The sequence below is a fragment of the Dipodomys merriami genome, unplaced genomic scaffold, assembly GCF_024711535.1.
Source record: "Dipodomys merriami isolate MVZ:Mamm:240054 unplaced genomic scaffold, mDipMer1.0.p SCAF_4, whole genome shotgun sequence".
In the NCBI taxonomy this organism is placed as follows: Eukaryota; Metazoa; Chordata; class Mammalia; order Rodentia; family Heteromyidae; genus Dipodomys; species Dipodomys merriami.
In genome coordinates this window covers 66025484-66052588 of record NW_027205603.1, presented here as the reverse complement: position 1 = coordinate 66052588, position 27105 = coordinate 66025484, and the positions used below count along the sequence as shown (strand labels likewise).

At 39.5% G+C, this 27105-nt stretch overlaps 1 protein-coding gene across 9 annotated transcripts in view; it reads left to right on the top strand.

Annotated features, from left to right (window-relative positions):
- Nucleotides 1-27105, top strand: part of Ncald (neurocalcin delta) — a 373688-nt gene that overhangs the window by 84845 nt on the left and 261738 nt on the right. For all 9 annotated transcript variants that reach the window (XM_069991164.1, XM_069991157.1, XM_069991161.1 and 6 more), the window contains one exon: nucleotides 11954-12001. The gene's annotated coding sequence lies outside the window, so the exon portion shown is untranslated. The remainder of the gene's footprint in view (nucleotides 1-11953; nucleotides 12002-27105) is intronic.

Genomic DNA, 27105 nt, shown 5'->3' with positions numbered 1-27105 from the left:
CAGTTGGTAAGTGAGTGTAAGGAATGTGATGCACTGGCTTCCTTGTGCATCATAGAGTGGGAGGTATAATGGTAGTCACCTTTCACCTTTCCTAATCTATGTACAGCCTTCTGCCATATATAAAACCTGATAAAAATCACAGCATTATGACATGGTTTCTGCCAAGACAACAGATCAGCGGGAGCTTTGCACAGCAAAGGCATGCTTACTCTTTTTCTAGTAAAGGAGACACAAGCCTGAGCCACTTAGAGAACTGAAGGTCTGGTAATGCTAATTCCCCTTATGAGTTGGTCAAAATCCCATTAAGTTTGTAATACAAAAGACTAAATTGTAAAATTAACTACTGACCACTGCTTACTATGTTTGATACAGTCAGAGAGAGAGAGAGAGAGAGAAAGAGAAAGAGAGAGAGAGAGAGAGAGAGAGAGAGAGAGAGAGAGAGAGAGAGAGAGAGAGAGAGAGAGAGAGAGAGAGAGAGAGAGAGAGAGTGTAGCTGGGAATGGAACACAGTACTTTTCACATGCTAGGCAAAGACTCACTGCGTTTCCTACCCAGCTGGAGAAAATGGTTTCTATATGCATATATGATATTACAAATAAGAAAGAAAATACACATACACATAGTTCATGGGTCCTTTTGTAACTGATCACAAGACCATGATAGCCATAGTTAATAGTATATCAATATAAGTGGGTTGCATACCAATACTTATCTCTATCTCCATATCTACAGCTAATCTATATCTGCATACCTTTCTTCTTTCCTTACTCATTCCTTTCCTTACTCTGTTTCCTTAAATTAGCTGCTTGGTTGGTGAGGATTCCTTTTCTGGTGAGTTGACACCAATCTTCATTCTTGAAAAGCCTGTGTCCTTAGCCTGTGTCCTTCCCTTCTTTATTGGTCTGGTGAAATATTAACTTTACTACTAGGCATGAGAAGTAAAAAAATAGAAGAATTGCAGACATCTTTTTTTTCTGCTTCCACTGTTCAACAACAATCCTATTTTACCTTAATAACTGACTAGCCACCCTGCTAAGTACAATAAAGTTTTTTTGTCAGTTGGCTCAATGGGGTGAGAAGTCTAACATCACCAAGTGGCAATTTTAAGTTCAAGTTGGATGGAACCAGAAGGTTAGCTGGCAAATTTCAGTAGCAGGAAGGAAGATTTTTGCTATTAGCAAATTACTACTATAAGCAGATCCTCCAATTTTAACTCTTGGTCCTCAGTACTTGTGGAAGAAATGGCTCATGAAAGGAATTGTTAATTCAAAGCATATATAGTAAACATAGCATATAACCTTTCAAGGTAGGAGTGGTGTCTCCAGTTAACAACAGTGTCACCATAGCAGGTGACTACACCAGGCTTCCAGGCCCCTAACTTCTACAGAGTGGACTATATAGCAAGATTAGAGAATTCTGATGGCTACAAGGTAGTTACTTCATTTGTTGCTGTGCGATTGGTGTTCTGAATGAGGCATGATAGGAAATAGGCATTCTTTATGTATCTGGGAGAGGGGAGCAAATCTATTCAGAAGTGTTTGTCTAGTGGTGACAACAATTTGTACTTCTCATGGAAAAGATCCAGTGTAGTCAACCAACCATTAGATGGCTTGCTGATCTGCATGGGTTCCTGATTGGCTCCTGCTGTTGGCAGATTGAATACTTACTGACAGTGGTAGTCCAGTTTGCAATGGTGAAGCTACAAAGGCTCTTTAATTATTGCCAGGCATGCTAAAGGTAAGTCTGTGGGGGAAGGCATTAGGAAGAAAAACCAACTGATATCCTCAGAAAGGGTTACCTTGTTTACTTGATTTCTGAGAGCTTCCTCTGCATGGAGGCCCATATGTGAGCAGGTAAAGAGTACATTTCTTTCTGGACAATGTTTGTTTTGTTTGTTTGTTTTTTCTGGTCGTGGGGCCTGAACTCTGGGCCTGTCCGCTGTCCCTAAGCTCTTCAGCTCAAGGCTAGCGTTCTACCAGTTGAGCCACAGCGCCACTTCCAGCCTTTTCTGCTTATGTGGTGCTGAGGAATCGAACCCAAGGCCTTAGGCATGCAAGGCAAGCTCTCTACCACTGAGCCACCTTCCCAGCCCCTTTCTGGACAATGTCACCCCTTCTCTTGCTCTCTCCCAATGTTTCCCTTCCATCCCTGCCCACAGATTGTATAGTTCATTTTTCAACATGGTGTCCAATACTATCACTGCTGTGTTCTTTTCACCCTTTGTCCCTCCATGTCTGTGCCTTCCATACACTCTAAAGACATATAGATCAACAAACAGAATACAAGGAAAAGAAAGCAAAAACAGCAAAATAAAACCTTGTTTCTATTTCCTGGAGTTTGAAAATAGATTTTCTTAGGCTCTGAAGGAGCTTGATGGGATGGTCTTTTCGTGTGTGTGTGTGTGTGTGTGTGTGTGTGTGTGTGTGTGTGTGTGTGTGTGTGTGTGTGTGTGTGTGTGTGTGTGTGTGTGTGTGTGTGTGTGTGTGTGTGTGTGTGTGTGTGTGTGTGTGTGTGTGTGTAGGGGCTTGAACTCAGGGCCTGGGTGCTGACTCTTAGCTTGGTCTTCCTTTACCACTTAAGTCACATCTCCACTTCCAGTTTTTTTTAAACTGGTTAATTGGAGATAAGAGTCTCACAGATTTTTCTGCCCAGCACTTTTCCATCTTAGATCAAACTACATTATTGTAAAATAAGATCCAAGTACTATTCCAAATAAAGCATGTAGCTTTATAAGCTACTGTAAGGCGAACACATTTTTGTGACTACTATCTAGGCCAGAAAATAGAACTTTGCCGCCACTCTGGAGGTCCCTTCTGTGCATCCCAATATAGGCATAACTTATTCCTTTTCTTCATAATTGAATATGATCTAGATTGTTTTTATAGGAATCACCCAAATGTTCATATTTAGATACTCTATTTTTGTCTTGCTGTGTGTGTGCGTGTGCGCGCGTGCGTGGTCACACACTGTCCTGGGGCTTAAACTCAGGGCTTGAATACTGTCTCTGCACTTCCTTTGCTCAAGGTAGGTGTTTTACTATTTGGGCCACAGCTCTGCTTCTAGCTGTTTAAAAAAAAATGTAGTAAATTGGAGGTAAGAGTCTTGTGGACTTTTGTATCTGTGCTAGATTAGAATTGTGATTCTCAGATCTCAGCCTCCTGAGTAGCTAAGATTATGGATGTGAGTCACTGATGCCAGCTTTGTCTTGCTTATTTTTAAAGAAATAATACCACTTTTTGTTAATCAACAGATTCCTATTCCATCCTTTTCTTTTTTTTTCTTCCTTCTCTCCCTCCCACCCCCATCTCTTTAAAAAATAGATTATCTGTGAATGAACCCAGCTTCTGATCTGTAATTTCTCACAGTCTGGGTTTTGCTCTTTGAATCCTCATGGTTCATAGCAATGTCCATCTGTCTTCCATCTGTCCTGCAGTAGCCTAGCTAGGCTGAGAAGTTTGGTCAAATTCAGATGGAATTCCTTTAGCCCTTGCAATAGGAATGTTTTCTCTTAGGAAGCACATATTTATGTTGTCTATCTTTTTATAGCATGTACTTAGAAACATTAAAGTTTGTAAGATGGTGGTTTCAATTTTGACAATTTTTATCAGTCATGATAATTTTTATAAAAAGAATTACTTCCCTTTATCTACTTTCTGGTTACTTGGTAATAAAGTTCGAGCAGGAGACCCAAGATAAATATTTGATTCTTTTTTATTTAGTGGATTTACAAATAATCAAATAATAAATCAGTTTTTTCTCTCTGTTTTCCTTCCTCCCTCCCTTATACTCTCCCTCCTTTCTTTTCTCTCTCTCTCTCTCTGCAGTATTGGGGTTTTAACTTATACCTTTGTGTAGCTGAGATTGTAGATGTAAACCATCATCATAATGAGACTATTTGTTGAGAAGGGGACCTGCTAAATATTTTGCCCAGATTGTGATCCTCAAATTGTGATCCCCCTATCTCCATTGTCTGAGGAACTGAAATCACAGGTGTACCCTACCATGCTAAGTCCTGCGATGATGTTTCTGAGCTCTCAAATGATTCCATCTTTGACCACTGGAAGTCTCTTAAAAGTAGACTCCTGTTTATTTTTCCTGGATATTATTCCTGGAGGTCTTTGTGAATATAAAACTTCATGAAAGGAAAAGTCAACAACTACCAATCCAGATTAAGCTTTTCTCCAATTCCTTTATGACCTTAAATGACCAAGGAATGTGTTTTGAAGATCAGGGAACAGGCTCCATGGGAAGGGAATAAGTGGTTTCTGTTTACAAATATTCCTGGCTTTGTATTTAAAGAGCAGAGCTCTGGTTTCCTGTGAGGCCATTCTCCCCTGGAAATGAGATTACTCTGCCAGTGTTGCCCACCTTTTCCGGGAAGATCAGGTCTTAATAGTTTTCTCTAGGATGACTTATTCTGTGAGGACTGAGACCCTGAATAGTCAAATACTTGGGATATGATTAAAAAGGATTGAAACACTGTTTTTTAATCCCTTTTCCATCCCCTCCCCCCCTGAAATTCTTTGTGTAAGCCAATGTGGATCTGTAAATTAACCTTTAGAAATAAGATAATTTTATTAAATGTGTGATTGCTTCAGGATGGTTTGTGTATTGTAGAAGGATTTGCATTCAAATGAGCTTAGCTTTCAAAATTTAATTTTCTATCCTCAAAACAAATGTACCCCATCTCTCCTCTCCGTAACCTGCTTTTCCTTTAGCTCAAATGCTTTCTTCTGTTTTTCATTTTCTAGTTTAGACAATCCTTTGAACTCTCTCTCTCTCTCTTTTTTGTTTCTGTGACAGTGGCTTTCTGGCAATCTATGAAAATATTTATGATAAAAAATTGACAGAAGTGATCTTTGACCCAGTACATGAAACAGAACCATCCACAAGAAAGAGCAAAGGGAATTTTGAAAAACTTATGTCATCAATGTTTGTGACAAGTACCTTTTCGTTTCGATCACTAATATTGCAGGCTGGAAATATGGATTTGCTCATATAGGCTATAGGGCAGATTCTCTGGCTTTAAATCTTGACCCTGACCTTCAAGGGTCTTGTGGTCTTATTACTGTCCTCTCCACTGCCTACCGAGTTAAGTATGACCTTTCATGGTGGTTCCATTCCCTCTCTCCCTGTCTTACTTGGGGTACCTCTTCAGAATCATTATATCAGATTATCCCCACTTCCCTAATCCTGTGCTCATGTAATTCCTTCCACCCACTTTTTCATCTCCCCTCTGTAGAAATCTGATTTAGAGAGCAATCGAGTTTCTCCCTCTTCCATGAAGTCCTTCTTGATTGCTTGTTTCTAAGGAATCACTTTGTCTATCCTTTGAACAGCAAGCAATTTGTATATGACAGCCACTGCATATTATTTTGCTCTCTGATTAACAGCTGTTGCTTTCATCCACACATTTGTCACTCACTCACTGGAGTAGGCAGAAGATGACCAGCAAGCTGAATTTCCCTGGGGCAGCTCGAGTTCATACCTGTTGTCCTGGCATATGATCTATTGCTACTTAACAACCTCCTTCCACTTTCAAAACTATCTTAATTTGGGCAAGAAATGAAGTCAGCACCTTTGGAATTCATGAACAGAAGTTAGGGCTTTATCAGTCTGTGTTTTTTTTTTTAAATCACTGGTCACTTGGGACAAGGATGGCGTGAGTTCTGTGGTGGCAGAAGGAGGTGCCTTGGTGCTGGGTAGGGACCACTGGCTTCTCACCATGCAAGGAAATGCTGGAGATTTGTCTCAATTCCTTCTACAGACTTTCTTTACAATGGAACTGCCCAGAAGCTGTTGTTTTACTAACCACGGAGAGTTTCATCCTGCCTTTGGGGCATTGTTCCCCATCCTGTCCCTTAGAGCAGTTGGAGCTCCAAAGAATACTTGCACATTGTGCAGAATGTCTGGCACATATATGAAAGGGACCTTGTTTACTTTTTATTTGTGTGTATTACATTCCTTTTTCTTTTAAAATCCACCCACGGAAGGGTTTGATGGCAGTCCATTCTGCACCGTTTGTTTTCTCTTGCTCAGTCCATCTAAATCAGAAATTTAAGTGTGGAAGTCAGATTATTATACGAGCAATCTCTTTCTAAACCACTTGAGTAGAATTTGAGGACATCATAGTATCTCATCATAAAGGGTCTACATACTTCTAGGAATAAGAACTTCCACTTTTTTTGTTTTTGAAAAAAGATCTCTCTGTATCACAGACTGGCTTTGAACTCCTTATCTTCCTCCTTGGCCACTCCAGTGCTGAGATTACAAGTATGTGCTGTCATATCTGGTTCAACACATAACATTTGACATTGTTCCTCTATCACTGCTCCAAGAAGGATTTTACCTTTACCCACCCTGCTTCTTTCTCTTCCTTTATCTTCTGAGAAGAGTTGCTTTTTATCAGATCTGCCCCCTTATTTTTTCTAATACAGTGATGAGGAATCTGGTGGTTTAAAATACTACCCTGCAGGAGATATATTGATCTGCTCGTTCAAATTCAGGGTTGGAGGTGTGGCTCAGTTGGTAGAGTGCTAGCCAATAAGTGAAAGGGGCAAGCACTGAGTTTGAGACTTGGTCTGGGTCCAAGAAGAAAGAAAAGAAAGAACAAGTTTCCTCTCTGTGTCCTCTTCCTCTCCCCAGGGGAAGATACTTTAAGAATGGAGGGGTTTGGGAGGAAGTGGGAAAAAGTTTCAAGAAGATTGCCATGTATTGCTATGTATTAGATCCTCTTCAGTTTTCACCTGGAGCCAGTGAAGAATATGCCTAAATAGTCTCTCTCCCCTGGGATGTCCAGGCCTCATGGACAGCTGGAAGTCTGATCAGATATACTCCCCTTCAAAGAGAAATGTTTGTGTAAACATTTGAGCAAAAGCTTTCTTGTGGCTCTGGTCTGAAGTCTTAAAAGGAAATTTTAGCAGATATGGAGATTCATGATTGAAATTAGAACATTTTGGTTGATGAAGTACTGGTGAAATATAGGTAAGTATTTTAGTGCAATAGGCTTAAACCAGAAATTTCAGGTAAATAGTGTGTGTGTGTGTGTGTGTATGTGTGTGTGTGTGTGTGTGTGTGTGTGTGTGTGTGTGTATGTGTGTGTGTGTGTGTGTGTGTGTGTGTGTAATTACTAAAGGTAGAACTCAGGGCCTGGGTGCTATCCTTTAGCTTTTTGCTCAAGGATAACACTCTACCACTTGAACCACAGCTCCATTTCCAGCTTTGTGTTGGTTAATTGGAGATAAGAGCCTCATGGGCTTTCCTTCTCAGGCTGGCTTTGAACTATGATTCTCAGATCTCAGCCTCCTGAATAGTTAGGATTATAGTCATGAGCCTGAGCACTGGGCTTTATGTTCTGTTTTCTTCTTACTCACTTTCCCATGAAATATACAAGCTCAACATCTGTCAGTACTCTATATAGGGGTGCTGGCAAGAGAGCAAGGAGGATGAGACTTAGCACTTAACAGATTATCCCTTTGTAATATGTTCGTTTAGAAGTCCAGCATGTAGCTGAGTGAAAGTCCCAACAGCAGGCAGACTGTCGAGTGTTACTGAGGAACCACTTAGGAGAATTCCTTTTATGGTTGGGCATTTTTGGGATGCATGGAGTAGCCCATTTATATGGCATCATCCCAGATGGGAATGCGGTGAAGATGCATCCAGACACCAGGATGACAGGATTTGCATAGCACTTCTTTTCTGTTCTTTGTCAGACCAGAGCCCTGCTGGCTGATAATGGCAGCCTTTCCTTCTTTGCTTCATTTTTCAATGTTAAATCTTTGGACTCCGAACTTGAAAAATCCCTTTTCCAGCTTGAAAGTCATATATTCTTAGAGCTGGAATGAAGAGACATCGATAACGATCTTAATCCAAACTCTAGGCTTTCTTTCTTTTTTTTTTTTTTCTGATAAGAAGAATCTCATCTGCAAAGAAGTTAAGCAGTATGGTCAGACCAGAGTCATCTAGTTAATTACTAGACTTGACCCGGCTGGACCCTCCCTTTCCAGAATGGGACAGGCAGCAACCTCACTTCTCCTTTTATTGTATTACTTTTCTGGAAGTTTGAATCCTCCTTTACCTGATAGATCCTCTGAGAAAGAATTGGACTCATTTGAAAGAAAACACATTTTTTTTCCTCCCTCTGAAAACTTATTTTTGTTTCCTTCCAAATGAGCTTCTCTCTAACGCAGCACGATTGCCTTCTATTCTGAGAGTTTTCCACAGCCCAGCATGACCTCTCTCTAATAGCCAGGCTCCTAGCTGGACATCAGCATAATGGTTATAGCAAAAGCGCCTGTGCCTTGGAGCACAGATCGGCTCTGAATTGAGGGAAGAACAGGTGCTGGAAACTGTGGTCTGCCCCACTGCCAGGGTTTTTACTGTGGCTAATCCTAGGGACGTCCTTACAAGCAACTATATACTCAAGAGAAACTTTTGCAAGGATCCCAGATTTTTTTTAAATTTAATTTAATTTTATTTGTGAACATACTGTACAGAGGGGTTATAATTACATGGGCAGGATAATGCATACATTTCTTACCAAGCATTGCAGCCTCCTCCTTTGTTTACCCTTCACCTCCCTTCCCAGCCTCCCCGCCCCCCCACGATCCCAGATTTTTTTTAAATTAACAACTTTAGATCCTGGTTCTAGAATTGAGCATGTGCCCATGGGACTTGGCTCTCCCTGCAGGGTGGGTAACGCTTAGAGCATAGGCACCACGGGAAAAGGTGGGAGATTTCAAAGGAGTTATAAGTGAGAAGATAGAAGGACGCCTTTCGAATGGTGGTATCTACTATTTACCATTTTGGATTGGTGGGAAAGGATTACAGAATTCTGTTCTCAGGAACCACAATGTATGCACAGTCCTAGCTTTTGCTCCATCCTTCCCCTGCCCGTGTGTGTGTGTGTGTGTGTGTGTGTGTGTGTGTGTGTGTGTGTGTGTGTGTGTGTGTGTGTGTGTGTGTGTGTGTGTGTGTGTGTGTGTGTGTGTGTGTGTGTGTGTGTGTGCAGGAGCAGGTGACAGGGTGGGTGAGCTTTGCTTACTCTTTATGTTGTCTGGCTCTGAGATGCTAAGGGCTTTGGCTAACAAAGCAAATTTTAAAAATCTGTTCCTGCTAGAAACTTGTCTGAGGCAGTAACCATCTGAAGGTCGTATTTCTGGGGAAAAGGGCAGGTGTTGGGGGAAGGGGATTAGCCAAGGAAAGAAAACACCAATTACTAGCTCACCACCGAATCTCCCTACATTCCTAAGAGATCAAGATAAATTGGGAGCGTGGAGCGTGAAGCTCTTAGTCTAGCTGTTTCGGACGGCAGAGAGCAGTGAGTGCGTGCTACCGCCTGAGCTAGGCTGGTAGGATGAGGATGAGGAGGGCTGCAAGCATTTGGAATAAATGGTCAGACATTTCTTCTTGCTCCAGCAAACCTAGATTTGGTATGAAAATGGTTTACAGAGTATCTGAGTTCAATGGCAATTCAGAGTTCATTTCTACTGCATTTTCTCAGTTTGTCGGGTTAGATCCACTCTTGGCCTTCTCCCAGGTCTTCTGGGTCCTGAGAGGCTACTCTCCATGGACCATACCAATGGCCTTCCTTGTCCTTGGACTTCTGTTTGGATTTGGCAACATCCTTTGCTGGGTTACTTAACCCTGTCTACACCTTGCAAATAGTCCTGAGTGTGTCATCTCTTTCCTTCTGTCTGTTGGGACCCTGAACCTACATCATCTAGCTCTATATCTGCATCTTACAGATGGGGAAATTAAGAGACAACTACCAGAATTTCCAGTGGTCTCCTTCCCTCTCCGTTCTCTCAGCTATGATTATTGTTATTGTTACTATTTTGATGGTACTGGGATTCAACTCAGGGCCTTCCTAAGCAAGCATCATTTAAACAGTGCTCCTAGTCTTTTAGCCTTTTAGTTTGTTTTTCAGATAGGGTCTGGCACTTTCCCTTGGATGGTAATTGGCCTACCTCCACCTCTTGAGTAGGTGGGATTACAGACATGCACCCCCACGCTTCCTGTCTATAACAGAGTATTCACAGACTGGGAATCAGGAGATTCTGAAATGCTAGACTAGGGATTAGGAAGGCTGTGATGCTGTAGTCCTCTCCACACTAATGTGATGCACTTCGGAGAAACTTTATCAAAAAGCTGTGTCTTTAAACATATTTTAATCGGAAAACAGCAAAAAGTAGCTAGAGAGAAGAAACTGTTAGGGGAGGAGGCTGTCCTCTACTGGGTAGTGTAAAGTCAGAAACCCCTTCTTCCTGAGGAAAGGAAGCCCCAGTGCCCAGGCCTGGCTAGAGGACCAGGGGCTGACTTCTCCCCACATCTACTATACCCAAGGGCCTTGTGCGACCAAGTGTCCCTCTAATGTGTGAGGAGGAAGAATTTATAGTCAGGTCTCTGATCACGTGTGAGAGAGTGAGATAGATAGATAGATAGATAGATAGATAGATAGATAGATAGATAAACAGATAGATAAGATAGAGACAGACAAAGACAGAGAAAATTTATATTCTTCACTTTCTTAACTTGATTTTGAAATTCCTTTTTTTTACCCTTCCTTCCTTCCTTCCTCTGTCTCTCTTTCTCTCTCTCTTTCTCTCTCTCTTTCTCTCTCTTTCTCTCTTTTTCTTTCTCTCTTTCTCTTTCTCTCTCTCTTTCTCTCTTTCTCTCTCTTTCTTTCTTTCTTTTCTTTCTTTCTTTCTTTCTTTCTTTCTTTCTTTCTTTCTTTCTTTCTTTCTTTCTTTCTTTCTTTCTTTCTTCCTTTCTTTCTTCCTTTCTTCCTTTCTTTCTTCCTTTCTTTTTTCCTGGTGCTGGTCCTGGAGCTTGAATTAGGGACATAGGCTCTTTCCTTCAGCTTTTGTGCTCAAAGTTAGTACTCTACCACTTGAATCACAGCTCCACTTCTGTTCTTCTTCTTTTTTTTTTTTGGTAGTTTATTGGAGATAAGAGTTTCATGGACTTTCCTGATTGGGTGAGCTTTGAACTATGATCCTCAGATCTCAGCCTCCTAAGTAGTTAGGATTACAGGTTTGAACTACTGGTGTCTGACTCATTTTCTTCCTTTTTATTGGTACATATAATAGCATTGTTTCTATAATCAGTGGATCTTAATGACCAGTGAAACTTGGTATTCAAGTGGGAAGCCCATTATATTATCACTGTGAGCCAGAGGAAAAGTTGGAGAGGCTCAGGAGTAAAGAATGGATATTTTAATTTTTTACTCAAAAAGAATGTACCAAGTGTCTTCTCCAATACCAGTGCCATCCATCTATTGATGAAACAGCTGAGAAGAAATGGAGATGATCCCATATTAGCAGAAGACAAGATACATTCAGTAAGCGGTCATATGTATGAAGTCACCAAAGAAAAGTGCAGACTTTGAGTGAGTGTCCCTAGGGGAGCTCAGGATGGTCCAGGACAGCATCTGGTTGGCTCAAGTGGCAGCTAAATGGCAAGACAGTCAAGTGAAGGAGAATAGGGAAAGACTAAGGTGGTCCTGGCAGAGCAAGTGGTGCATGTGAAAGGTGGGAGGTGACAGGAGTGAGGAGCTGAGGAAGACCAGTGTTGCTGGAGCACAGAGAGGGAGTAAGGATTAGTGACCAAGCCAGAGAAGTAGGTGGCTCCAAGATGATGCAGGGCTTTATAAGTCATGGCAAGGAGTTTGAGCTTCATCTAGAGGTCAAGATGAAGGGTGGGAGGAGTTTCAGAAGATTGTTATTCTCAAATTTGAGAATTATCACTCTGCTGCTATACATCATGGAAGATGGAGGGAACATGGTAGGATCATATTCAACCAGTTAGAGTGACAGAGTTGGGTGGGTAGAGATATTGGAGGATGGCAGCGATCTCAGATCAGGTAAGAGTCCTGCCATGGATTATATTCTTCAAATGTAATGTCCATACTGCCTGCTGCCCTAAGACAATAACTTCCTTTACTTTTTGACAGTGACTTCTGACTTGAGTCTGCTGTGTGCTCTGAGAGACCCACCACCAGGTAAATGCAGAACAAATTTTTCTTATTTGTATATGCCAAACTTTTCTCTCCAGACTCCAGAAGACCTAAACGCAGCAGTATATTTAAACACACCCTATGAGTTAGGGGCTCCAAGAGGAGGAATTTGAGGCACTAAGAAGTGAGGTGATTTGATCAACATGCATGAAGCTGTTTCTCCCCAGTGTAAAGGATAATAACAAAATAAAATAAGAATCTAAATGTCCAACAGTACACAAATTATGTTAAATTGATTGTGGTATATTCATTTGATGGAGCATTTTAATAATATGCTAATAATAGAAGTTATTCTTTTATTTTTCGTTCTTGAGAAAGAATGAATGATGAATTTTATTGAATGCTTTTCTTTATCAACAAGATCAAATAACTTTTTTCCTTTTATGTATTGGAGTGATTTTTTTCTTACTGTTTTTCTAATGCTAAGCTATCTTGTGTTGCTGAGATAAAACCAAGTTGATTGTGATACACTATCTTTTCTATACCTAGCAGTAGTTTGTTAAAGTCAGAAGTGAGATTGGACTTAAAAACATTTCTTTCTGGTATTTTCTTTGTCAGGAATGTTTTTCAAAATATTGGAATTCCTTGGTACTTGATTATGGGGTGAAATTTGACAGTAAAATGGTTTGGGCCTGATGTTTCCTTTGAGAAAAAGAATCTTCACTACTGATTTAGTTTCTAATTTATTTAGGTTTTCTACTTCCTTGTGAGTCAGTCTTATTAGGTCATGGTTTTGGTTATATTGGATATAATACATTTTTGGTTGGATGTGTGTGAAGAGTGGAATTTCTGGGACTTAGGATGTGTGTTTAACTTTATATGATACTATAAAAATGTTTGCCAAAATAGCTCTATGAAGTAAAAATTTATACTCCAACCAGTAGTGTATGAGTGTCCAGACTTCTCTGTATTTTTTCCAACACACAAATATTTTCTGCTTGTATTTGTAGTTTCTCATTGAAGTGCTTTTTGTATGAATACAGTAATATAATATTGTAATTGTGATTTGCATTTTCTTTCTTTGTTTTTTTTTTGGGGGGGGGGTCAGTCGTGGGGCTTGAACTCTGGGCTTGGGTGCTGTCCCTGCGCTCTTCAGCTCAAGGTGAGCACCCTATCCCTTGAGTCACAGTGCCACTTCCAGTTTTCTGGTGGTTAATCGGAGATAAGAGTCTCACAGACTTTCCTGCCTGGGCTGGCTTTGAACTGTGATCCTCAGATCTCAGCCTCCTGAATAGCTAGGATTACAGGTGTGAGCCCAGTGCCCAGCTATGATTTGCATTTTCATTATAGATTAGTATGGCTGAACGTCTTTTCATGTAATTATTGACTTTTTAGATATATTTGTGAAAAGCTCTTTCATTTTTTTTAATGTGAAAAATGAGGTTATTTTCTTACTAACATCTTTCTTATTTGTTGACATTTAAAATAGTTTATAGTTTGAATTAAAGATTATAGGAAGGCATATGTATGCCAAATGTATTCTCTTTTTTTGTGCCTTACCTTCTTATTTTTAAGAAACAAAACTCCTTTAAAATAATGTAACTTATCAGGTTTTTTACCCCTTGGTAGTTAGCAATATTGTTTCCTGTTTAAGAAATCTTGGTCATAGTAGTCTGAAATTTAAAAATGTTTTGTTTTCTTCTGAAAGTTATGTTATTTTACCTATAGATTTTGATCTACAATCCATATAGATTAGATTTGAGTCTTTTCATTGGTAAAACCAAGAGCACAAAATTTTCTCACTATTTCTCAATAAGTTTTATTAGCTTGTATCTCAGTATGAGAAAATTATCAAAATTTACTTTTTATATAAATATCCACATCTTCTGGCACCATATGCTGAAAAACTATGCTTTCCTCTTTTTGTTACTTTATACCTCTTTCTTTATCTCCTTTGCTACTCTAATAATGTGCATATTGTTTTTGATATTGTTCTACAGCCTTTCACTTTGAACTTCAGTTTGGACAATTTATATTCATTATCTTTAGGTTTACATATACTTAACTGTATTCTTTTATTTTTATTGTAAAGGTGATGTACAGAAGAGTTATAGTTATATAAGTCAGGTAACAAGTACATTTCTTTTTGAACAGTGTCACCTCTTCCCTCACTTCTCCCAGTTTTTCTCTCCTGACCCCTGCTTCTTTTACAAATTGTATCATTCATTTTCAACGTAGTGTCTAGTGAGTATCACTGCTGAATTAGTTCATTCTTTGTCCCACTATTTCTATGCTCCCCCTTACCCTCTCCCAAACAGATATATTTACATACAAGACAAAAGGTATCAAAAACAGCAACACAAAAGAGGGAAAAAAAGCAAAATAACAAAAACTTCTTGTTTTCATTTCTTGGAATTTATTTCAAGAAACACTATTTTATATGATTATAACAGTTGCTGGTGGGGATGTGGTCAAAAGGGAATGTTACTACACTGTTGGTGGGAATGTAAACTGGTTCAACCACTCTGGAGAGCAGTATGGAGTTTCCTCAAAAAAACTAAATAAACATAGAGCTTCCCTATGACCCAGCAATTTCACTCCTGGGCCTTTATCCAATAGATCACATATAAGTCCACACTAAAGCTACCAGCATAACCATGTTCATTGCAGCATTGTTTACCATAGCCAAAATATGTAATCAACCCAGATGCCCCTCAGTAGACAAATGGATTAAGGAAATGTGGTATATAATGGAATTCTATACTTGTAACAGAAAAATGATTTTGCACCATTTGTAAGGAAATGGAAACACTTGGAAAAAAATATATTGTGAAGCCAGACCCAAAGAAAGATAGGTTGCATGTTTTCCCTCATTTGTTGCATCTAGATTGTGCCTATAAATCTACAAGTAAATACACTGGATGGTAAAAGCAAAAAATTATACTTGGACATGACAAATCATATGCGATTCTAAACATTCGCACAATAAGGGTATTTTTAGGAGAGGATCACAAAGGCTTAATAGCTTCTTAACATCATTCTATCTTCTCATTAGTGTATCAGATTTTTTACTTCTGATATTGCCTTTTTATTTCTGGAATTTCTATTTGCTCCTGTAGTTTTGCTTTTTGCTGAGACAATCCATCTTTCCTTGAATTTTATCCTCCTTTCCTCTGAGAAACTGTAATATTCATGATAATTATTTTAAAGTCTCTAATTGGTCCAATATCTGGACTGTCTCTGTTTGTACTGTTGGTCGCTTTATCTTGATAATGAAGATTTATTTTTCCCCTTGCTTTATTATGTATCATGCAATTTGTGTGTGTGTGTGTGTGTGTGTGTGTGTGTGTGTGTGTGTGTGTGTGTGTGTGTGTGTGTACACATGTGTGTGCGTGCATGCATGCCTATCTGGGGCTTGAACTCAAGGCTTAGGTGCTATACCTGAGATTTTTTTTTCCCTCAAGGCTAGCACTCTATCACTTGAGCCACATATCTACTGGCTTTTGGGTAGTAAATTAGAAATAAGAGTATCCTGTATTTTCTTGCTCAGACTGGCTTCCGACTAAGATCATTAGATCTCAGCCTCTCAAGAAGCTAGGATTGCAGATATAAGTCACTGGCACCAGGAAGTATCTTGTAATTTTAATAGAATGTTGGACAGCTTTGAAGAACAATAGATAAATAATGGGCATGCCTCTTTTGTCATACTGTTGATATACAAGGCCAAGTCAACATTGCTAGTAGTTGACAAGAGTAGTAGTTAGTAGTGAGTCTGGGTAGGGTTGGACTCATAATTATAGTAGTTACTGAATAATACCAGACTCTTTAATTCTCTAATTGACTGTTGGAGTTAACTTTCCTGGTTTGTCTTTGTGTACCAGTCTCTCAGTGTCTAAGCTATCAGCTGACTTTCCACACTTGTTCCACAGAGGGATCTCTCTCCATATTTGTCCCATCCTTTTTGTAGGTTACTCTTGCTCACTGCTCTATGAACAGCTGTGGTAACAATGGTGATAATGACCCCCTCCCCACCCCCGCTATCTTTTGATTCTATGCCCTGCCAAAAGTTAAGGTTTAAAGTGGTGCTGTGACTCAAAGTGGTAGAGTACTAACCTTGAGTCAAAAAGCTCAGGGATAGCGCCCAGGTCCTGAGTTCAAGCCCCATGACTGAAAAAAGATTTTTTAAAAAGGTGATTGTTTGTGTGTCTAATTTCTCCTTGGAGAGCTTGCCACTCTGTAAATCCGTCTGCCTTGTAACATTAGCTCTCTGATGGGCCCAATGAAAGTGATGATTTTCCTTGATGTGGCTTTCTGTAAGTGGATGGATGAATATGTCGTAGCATTTTAAGAGTCACAGACATTAAAGGGAAATTTAGTCTCAAATAAAAATTCCAGTCAGAAATGAATTCAAAAGGAATAAAAAGAGAGCAATAACATCACAATCCAAATCCTAATAGGAAAATGGAGAACATTTAAATTTTATTCTTTCCTTGAGCGGACAGAATTTGACATTTGTTTGATTGCCTGCAATTTTACCATTAGCAAAATAGAATAGCTTATCTTGAGGTCTAGGCTAAGGGAAAGAGAAAGATTTGCTTCTCCTTGACTGAATTGTCTTCTGGAGAGAGAAGTGAAAAAGAAGCAGAAAGATAAGCGCAAGACAACATAGCAGGCCCTATGTAGAAGTGCCCAGCTTCTCAGAAGAGTGCTATAAAGTTGAGAATCCCATAGAAAGACCATTAATGTTTGTGGAGCTAAGGAGTGCATCATCATAATTCCACACAGAGTTTAACGACTACATGGCCCATCTCTGGAATGTCCATCTCAACTTTCATCTTGAATTTATTTAACCTTCTACATCACTGTTGCCCCAAGGGGTCCCTGGGGACTCATTAGAAATGTAGAATCATTCCACCTTATCGCAGTTAGAATGGCCATTACCAAAAAAAAAACTAATAATAACAGATGCTGGCAGGGATGTGGCCAAAAGGGAACACTACTACACTGTTGGTAGGAATGTAAACTGGTTCAACCATTTTGGAAGGCAGTATGGAGGTTCCTCAAAAGGCTAAACATAGAGCTCCTCTATGACCTAGCAATCCCACTCCTGGACATTTCCCCATGATCACAAACAAGGCCACACTAAAGCTACCAGCACAACTATGTTCAGTGAAGAATTATTTGACATAGCCAAGACATGGAATCAACCCAGTTGCCTCGCAGGGGATGAATGGATCAAGAAAATGTGGTGTATATACACAATGGAATTCTATGCTTCTGCCAGAAAAAATGGCATTGCCCTACTTGTAAGGCAATAGAAAGATTGGAAAAATTATATTAAGTGAAGTAAGCCAGACCCAGAGAAACATAGGCTCTGTGTTTTCCCTCATTTATAATAATTAGTATATGCCTAAGATAGTCCTAGCAGGATCACAATAGCTCAATAGCTATATACATATGACCTTATAAAATGATGCTAATTGAAATAAACTACAAGATATGGAAACAAGAGGGCTTTTTTTCTTTTTCGGGGGGGGGGTACGGTCGGGGGCCTGTACTCTGGGCCTGGGCGCTGTCCCTCAGCTCTTCAGCTCAAGGCTAGCGCTTTACCACTTGAGCCATAGCACCACTTCCAGCTTTTTTCTTTTTGCTTATGTGGTGCTGAGGAATCGAACCCAGGGCCTCAGGCATGCAAGGCAAGCACTCTACCACTGAGCCACCTTCCCAGCCCAAGAGGGTTTTTTTTTCTTAGTGTACTGTGTGCAGTTATTTATTTTTTATTTCTCCTTTGGTTTATCCCCTGTGGTCACTGTTTTTTAATTTTGGTACCCTTTGTATTGTATATGTTTATCTGCTTTGGGGATGGAAGGGGGAATCACAGACATGGTGAGACAAAGGACAAAGGATGAACCAATGCAACACTGATACCCACAAGACACTGTGTTAGACACTTGGGAGGGAAGGGTGTCTGGTTGGGAGGGAGGGATAGTGGAGAAAACGAGGGAGGGGCTACCAATGTTCAACAAGAATTGTGCTCATTTCCTTACTTATGTAACTGAGACCCCTCTGTACATCACCTTTACAATAAAATCTTTTTATTTTATTTTTTTTTGTGAAAATACTGTACAGAGGGGTTACAATTACATGGGCAAGACATTGAGTACATTTCTTATCAAGCATTGTAGCCTCCTCCTTTGTTTCCCCTTCCCATCCCTTCTGGGGCTGGGGGCTGGGGGCATGCAGCTCTGTGGTAAAGCACTTGCATTCCCTGAGCCCTGGGTTCAAACCTCGGCACTACTAATGATGGGGGGAGTGCAAGAGACCCACCTCAAACCTGAAGGATCCTACACTGTGTTTTAGCAAGATTAACAAGATAGATTCTCATGCACTTACCTGTTTGAAAAGCAGTGTTTATAGTCAAATCACGTCTAATAAAGAGATTAAAATCCTTCATATCAAAATATTGTGGCAATAACTCTCAGGATACCCGACAGTAAGTCCAAATTAAGACATTTACATGCATGTTATGCTCAAATTATTCAATTTAATTGAACAATTATCATTGGCATGCATATTTAAAGCCTTTTCTTTTCCAATTTCTTCTTTGAGCTTTACATTTCTAGCATTCAAAAATCCTGACAATTTCTCATAGCAGTGATTATTCTCATACTTCTCCTATAAAGGGATTTATGAGACCTACTTATGTGTATATGTGTATGGTATAGACACAGTGTATCTAACCCCCATACTCAATCCATGTGTTGAAACCTGGCCCCAAAGTGATAGTAGTAGAAGTGAAGGTTTTTAAAGGTGATTAGACCATGAGTCGGGGGAGCCTCTTACGAATAGAATCAATACCCTTATAAAAGACACTTGAGGGTACTTGTCTCTCCCACCATCTGAGGACCTAGTAAGGATTGTCATTGCATCAGGAAGAGGGTTGTCATGAGATACTGAATTTAACAGTGTTTGGACTTCTTATTCTCTAAACCCATAGGAAATAAATATAAGTAAATAAATATAAATAAAAAAATAAACCAGCCTGTGACATCGTGTTATAGTAGCTCATATATAGATTAAGATACCTGTTGTAGCTCACTCCTTGGGAGCAGATTGGATTTTCTATTGTGGTTTTCTGTTCAAGAAACTGCTATGTGAAGCTGCTATTGCTTCACCAAAACCTGAACACAAGATTCTAGCGAGGAAGACCCATTTCCTCCGTCAAGATTCTTGCCAAGGGCCCTGATGTCTTACTCTTAATGCTCCCCTGGGAATGTGCTGCTAAAATGACTGCCTTTTCAACTTTGAAACTAGGTTAACTATGTATTTATCCCAGCTTCCTATTCATGAAGTCTTTCTTTCCTTGGATATCATGCAAAATACTAGTGGTGAAGGCTGGATGATAGAGCATCTGTGTTTCTTTGTCTTTCTTTGTGTGTTGGGATTCAGGTATTTGAAGCCTGTCCTTTGCCCTCTTCACACTAGATAATGAACTCAAAGGATTTTGGACAGATTGTCAAATTGTTTTGAACATATCTTGCTTGATCTGAGGATATCACATATGGGTAGTCCCAAGAAGGGCAATTCATTGTGCTTCATGCTTTATAGCTGAGTCAGTTCAGATAAGGGAATATCCTGGTTATTGTGGCCAATGAATTTTGCTTTAACCTCAATGGGGGTGTGTGTGTGGGTAACAATGATGATAAGGGAGTAGAGGAGGGTGGGGAGATAGGTAAATATAACTTTAGTAAATATAACTCAAATAACCATAATTTTATATAACTATAGCTTTGGGTAGATTTCTGGTGCAAAGCTAATCAGAATTAGGTTTGTTATTGATGGCAAACTAAATGCAGATAGGGGCTAAATATGAGCTTAAATTCTAGTAAGTGTGGTGGTAGTCAAGCCTCCTATTTCTTTGATGGCTGCAATGTTGTTTTCATGGAAAAGAAAAATACTGAGAGGAGGAAGGGTACCCAGACCACTGTGTGTTTACCCACACTCAATCTCAACAGTTGAAGAAGTTACTTTCTTGAAGAGTGAAAGGATATAGTGAATGGGAGAAAGCACCTTCCAACAATATCAAGAAGGGAAAATACTTTTGTGTCAGTCATTTATGTTGGGAATGAGAGACAGATTCTTGTCCTAATGATTGTTTTGTATGGAGATATATATATATATATATATATATATATATATATATATGTGTGGCATCTGTCCATCATATACCCATCTATTATCTAACTATCCATTTGTCTAAGTCTCTGTCTATCTATCTTTTTGTCTGTCTGTCTTCCATTTGTTATATATTATTACACATTCAGACAATTGTGTTATATTTGTTGCTTTATATTGTGTTATATTTGTTGCTATTAATGACTTTGTAGTGCAGCTGGAATTTGTTGTGGGAGGTAATAAAAAGGAGGAGTCGTGTATTACAGTTTTGATACTCATTTAAAGAAGATGAGTGTGAGCTTGCTTGTAGGCTTTCAAGAATGGAAAGAATTGTTCTGGGTGAAGAAGAAGGGTGCTTTAGGAGAATATGCAATGTGAACTTTGGCCAATAGACTTCTAGTAGCTTGAGAAATTCACTGTAGGATTTTTCATTAGATTCTTCTACAATGCCTTCCAAGAAACAGATAAGCAAACAAGCACATATATGACAGGGCAGCAGCAATGACAGTTTTGCATGTTGTAGCTTCTGTCCCCAGAGGAGCCTTTGATACAAGTGTTGTTGGTGTGCAGCATCCTCGGGTCCCTTTTTATGCTCCTGTTACCTTAAGTCTTGCTGCAAGGCTGATTATGACACTCTTAACATCTAGCCCTGCTCCTACAAAAGCTCAGCCCAGGAGTTTGAGTTGACAGCTAATTGTCGCCACTGATTGCTTTGCTGACAGTGCTTTGTGGCTATTTTGGTTTTCCCTGAGAGTTCCTTAATTAGAGGAAATGACATTGTGTGCTATCCAATCAGCCTCTTGTCAGATATTATTACATTTGTAGAAAAATCAGGCGACATTTGGGTTTGCCTGCCAAGCTGGTATGAGGTTCGCAGCCTGCAGCACAATCTGCTTGATAGAGCAATGGTCCCCACCCAGGTTGGAGGAGGTCTGTCTCTGCTTCAGGAGAGAACATTCCAGCTGGGTACTTGTGGCTCAAGTCTGTAATCCTACTCAGGAGGCTGAGATCTGAGAGTTGCAGTTTGAAGCCAGCCCAGGCAGAAAAGTCCATGGGATTCTTATCTTTAGTGAATAAGCAAAAAGTTGGACAAGATGCTGTGACTCAAGTGGTAGAATGCCAGCTTTGAGTGAAAAAGTCAAACAAGAGCAAGAGGCCCTGAGTTTAAGTCCTCTCTCTCTCTCTCTCTCTCTCTCTCTCTCTCTCACTCCACATGCCTAAGCAGCCATATCCCACAGGAATGTTCTCCTTTGCCTGGGCTTGTCTTGGTGGAATGCTGACCTTCTGAAATGAGAGATTGCATTATCCCTTTGATATTTGCTTTTGTGTTAAATTGGGAACTTTTTTTTGTGTGCCTAGAGCTTGAATTCAGGGCCTTGCACTCTTACTTAGCCTTTTCACTTACTGCTGATGTTCTACTACTTGAGCCACACCTCTCCTTCTGGCTAACACATTCTGTTTTATTTTCCTGTGGATGAAATGTTGACATGACCTGAGGATGGCGCTTATTTGGTGAAACATTAAAAGTGATTTCCCACATCTGACCGTGAGATCTCACCACATTGCTTTACTAAAGGAAGAATGATTTTTAAAATATTTGAATAATAAAGTTGAAGTGTTTACTAACTGAAATCTGCAGAATAACTTCCCAGCTGTTTCAACTAGCCATGCTTTCTGAGATGCTTTTTTGAATGCTTTGCTTTGGAAAAGCACATGAATACTCCATATGCTTAGCTGTACATCAACTACATATGGAAGTTTTTTTAAAAAAAATCAGATTATTTGTCAAATGAGTACTAGACTCTTACAGTTTCTTACTTCTGGGAGTAAGCTATTGCATCAAAGATTTATCCAGCTTGCTGGAGTGCCCTCAGGTCAGGTCCCTGCTCCCCAGGAACCTCCTATTCCATCCACTAACTTGCATTGAGAAGTTAATATTCTCAATTGGCCTCCCATGACTTTGGCCTATGTGCCTTTGCATGGTTTTTCTCCTGGAATTCTCAGTGTTGAAGAACAAAGTTGCTCTAGGGCAGCAAAGATAAGAAGACAAGGATGATGAAGCAAATCTACAATGTTTTCAGATTGGGCATCAAAGGAAGTGGTGTGTGTGTGTGTGTGTGTGTGTGTGTGTGTGTGTGTGTGTATGTGTGTATGTATGTGTGTGTATGTGTGTGTATGTGTGTGTATGTGTGTGTATGTGTGTATATATGTGTAGGTATATGTGTGTGTGTGTGTGTGTGTGTGTGTGTGTGTGTGTGTGTGTGTAGGTGAGGAGTGAGGGTTGATCATAAAGTTGGAGAAAGTAGTTAATGAACATGGTGAGTGAGTGCAGGACAGAGAACTCTGAGATCAACAAAGGGAGATGGAGGCTGGGGGAAGGAGGGGAAGGGAGAGGAGGGGAAGGAGAGGAGCAGAAAGGAGAAGAGGGGAAGAGAAGGGAGAAGAGGAGAAGACAAAAGAAGAGAGGAGAGCAGAGGAAACCATTGGTTATATTTCCTGTGGATGTCTTTGTCTTCAAAACTAAACTAAAGGATAAACCGTGGTGGGGCGTGTTGTTCCGTTGTTTCTCACTCAGCTCTTGTTTCCCTATCATACTTATAGGTAATAATATAATGCATGGGATTTTTTATGATGAAAATACCATACAATTCATTTTTAAAAGATTTTTTAAAAGATTATTTGATTTCAACGAGCCAATTTCTTGTTACTTATGTAAAAATAATTGAGGTGCTCACTGGTTCATGTATATGGTCACCTCCAAAGTGATTCCTGGTTCAAATTTACATCAGTAGAAACACACCCAAACCCTGTGGTGAGGAGAAGGAAGTCCATCATCTGCTTATTACTTTACTCATCACTTTCAAGTTGAGGGAAATTACAGTCTCTAGGGAGAGAGGTTAGGGTGACATCAGCAGGTTCCACATGTTGGATTTAACTTTGTCTCATCAGTAAAACAAAAATGTAGTTCCTCTCTCTATAAGCCAACCTTCACTTTTAACTCCTTGTGGGTTTTTTTTCCTGGCTAAATGCCCGATTAGCCATTTAAATTTCTTTCTGACCTTATCATAATCCTCCCTGCTCAACATTCAATTTCTTCTCATGTTCCTATTTTACCAACATCATCTTCATGGAAGAGTTTCACAATTGAAATCACCGCAAAAACAATAGAGTGAAAGTTTAATGACATTAAATGGAATGAAAAAATTCTAAAACCTTATAATGACATAATTACTCTATTTTTTCCCCTTTGGCACTATTAGGACTTAACCTGAGGACCTCATGCTTACTTGGCAGGCACTCTACTACTTGAGCTATGCCGTCTGCCCTTATGCTGGTTATATTTAGGGTGGGGATTTACTTTTATGCTCAGGCCAGCTTTGGCTATAATACTCTTACTTATGCTTCCCCTGTTTCTGGGGATGATAAGTGCTCATTATCATGCCTGGCCATTCATGAAGATAGTTTCATGAACCAGCCCCAGTTGGGACTGGCTTCAAACAATGATCCCCCAATCTCCTCCTCCCAAGTAGCTAGGATTACAGGAGTCAGCTATGATGCCCAGCTCATTTTTGAATGTCTTATAATTAGTTGGGTACCACAGACACTATAGGTCCATTGAGCCAGTATCTCATATTCATTTTGGTTGCCTAGAAAATGAGAACCTGAGGGCCTAGCAATTGTGCTCCTGAAGTGAATGTGTCGTATATCCTGAGACCTACCAACAGAATCTGCTCTAAGTGCAGGTTTTCTCAAATGGTGTTTGAAAATTCTTTAAAATGTACCCCAGACACAACAGACTTGACCAGAATCATGTGGTTACCATGGTATCCAAAGACAGCCTTTAGAAGCTCATCGACTTCTCCAGACAGAAGGTGGTAACGGCTCAGATAGAGCATTTTCTCCTGTGTATGCTGAGAATAGAAACACTAAACCTGATTTTTCAGAACTTCTCTCAAGTACAATCTCTCACAAGGTATTTGCTGAAAATTGCTGAACTGTTTATAGTCTCAGCACTACCTGGCAACAGTTTTTCTTTCATTTCTGATCTGGACGCTCCTTGTTTTGGAATAAAATAGAGATGTGAATAGCCTTAGCTAAGAAATATCTTTCAATTTCAGAGTATAATTAAAATAATTGAGCTTTTCTGTTTATTCTGGATTGGAGGAAAAAAAAGAATCTACCCTGAATAATATGGCAGGTCTGCTTTCTTCACAGATGGCCTCTGCCCTTCTGGGTATAGTTCATTTCAGCCTTTCAGGTGTACATATTTAATATTTATAACAAATTATTATGATATGGTAAAATGGTTACCATAGTGAAGCAGATGAATAATTCTAGCATCTCACATAGTTATTCTTTTTTGACAAGAAGGTAAAAATTATACTTATTTTACAAAAACAAAAATTCTTAATTCATCCAGGTTCTGGTGGCTTGCACCTCTAATTCTACCTATTTAGGAGGCTGAGAATAGGAAGATCACAGTTCAAAACCAATCTAGGCAGAAAAATTCAACCCTTCTCAACCCACAGCTGGGTGTGACTATCATCATAAGCTACATAGGAGGTTGAGATTGGAAGGATTGCACTGCCAGGCCAGTTTGCGTGTAAAGTCAATGAGACTCTATCTTCACGGAGAGAAGTTGAGTGAGATGACCTGTGTCTGTGATCCCACCAACAACAGGAAGTCTGTAGTAGACAGCAGCTCAGGCACATATGCAGGTGGGAAATTGGACCTTATCTCATAAATAACCAGTGAACCACAGGGTTGGAGATATAGCTCAGTGAATTCATAATAGTCTAGCAAATGTGAGACCCTGAGTTCAAACCCCAATACCATCATCCATAATCCTGTTTAATTACTTCAGTGCTCATTTTGTATATAAGATCTCTAAAACTATTTGTCTTCCATGTCTGTTGGTTGTGTCCTTTGATCTACCTTTCCTCCTTAACCCCACCATGGTTTCATTTCCTATCTCCATGTATCAGTGAGAAAAATACATTCTGCATTTTCCTTTCTGGGGATACAGTTCTTTGATGTGAATCTAATTCTTATTCATTGCTAATTCCAACACAAGACCTTATATCATTGAAAAGATTGTGTCTTACACATATTTTGTTGTCTAAGTTTTGCTTAGTGGAAAGGCCCCTGGACCACCAGCTTTTTGCCTTGAGTTAGACAAGAGGAACAGTTTAAGTCATTAATTTCTATTGTGTGACATTTGTGTCACACTTGCAATGTCAGAGTGCTTTTATGTCCATTGTTACTGAGCCACATGAGGGTAATAACCTCTTGAGACAGAGACACAGATTTGAAAAACATTCCACTTTTTTTTGAATGAAGGACTGAGAGTGTATAGGAAAGGCAGAACTTTACCTCTTTGCTTTTACATAATCCCTTCCTCAAACCCCAGTGGCCCAGTCAATTAAATTGACATAGAACAGATGAACAAACATTTATCTAATGCACATTTTACATGACACCAAAGAAGAACCAAAGAAACAATTACACCTAACTGCTATGTAGCTAATTGGAAAAAGGATAATAGCGTATGAAATGTGACAAAGCAAAAGGGACTGTGAGGTTGATGTTTGGGTAGAGAAAGAACTAGGATGTCAAAGATTAGTTCAATATGGTTCCTTTGGCTAAGAGATTTCCCCAGGCCTCAGTTTCCCATCCTTAATGATAAGGCTCTTTCTTTCTTGTGTAGGGAGGACATCTTCCATCTTTCATATGAGATTTCATCTCCCATTTTTAAGAGGCAGAATGAAGGTCAGAATGAAGTTCAGAGTGATCTGGTACCTATTGTCTTTTTGTGTCTTTGTTTTATAAATGATATCCCACAGTATCCTATTTTAGATAGCACATTTTAAATTCATTCAAATGGCAGCAATTGCCCTTTTAAATTCAGTTCTTTCCAGAAGGTTGAGGTAGAACTTTAACCCAGAGCTTGTTTGGGAATTGTCTGAGTGTTTTCTGTTGCCTCAATTTAACTTTAAGCTATTCAAAGGCCAACATTATCTTACTTGTTGTTGGATCTTCAGTACCTAAAATAGGGCCTGGCACTTTGTAGGTGCTCAGTGAAATTTTTTGTTAAGAAATGAATAATAGTTTACACTGGTGGCTCACACCTCTAATCCTAGTTTCTTGAGATTCAATCTCCATTTACCCAGCAAAAAACTAGGCTAGAGGCATGGCACAGGCGGTAGAGTACCAGCCATGAGCAAGAAACTTGAACAAAAGCAAGAGGCCCTGAGTTTTATCCTTCTTAGATGGAACTTCTCAAGGAAGAGAAACATCATAAAGACTGATTGGTTGGCCCTGCCATTTTGGAAACTCAAAGCTGGGGTGGGATAGGAGAATCCATAGGATACACACTGCCAAGAGGGAGAGGGAGGAAGAAGTGGAAAAATGACTGTCATTTTCTTAGTTTGGTTCTATAATTACCTGTACCTTTCAAGTGTTTTTATGTAAGATACTAAATTCAGTGACAGGTCCATGGCTGAATCATTTAGAAGGTGGACTTTGACAAGGCTCCAACAGGCTCTTTTCTTTAAATAGTCAAGTAATTATACTGTAATTTAGCATCAGTAAACAATTGTTTCTACCTTCATTTCAACCAGAGCTCATTTCCAAATTCTTTAGGACCGTGCTTTTCTGAGGATGTCAGCCCTCAAATCACCTGTTTAAATATCAGTTCTGGTTCAAGGGGCCTGTGAATCTGTACTTTTTTTCCTTAATTAAAGTTTTATTTTACAAAAACTTTGTATTGCAGTAAAGTTGCAAAGATGACACACAGAGAGTCTCTATTTCTTCTATCTAGCTTTCCCTTACGTTAACTTCCCATGCAATTATATTATCAACATTAATAAACTAACCTAGGTGTAATAATAATGATGGTGATAATAGTAATAATAACTAAACCACAGACTATCCAAATGTCTCCAGATTTTCCACTAACATCCTTTCTCTGTAAA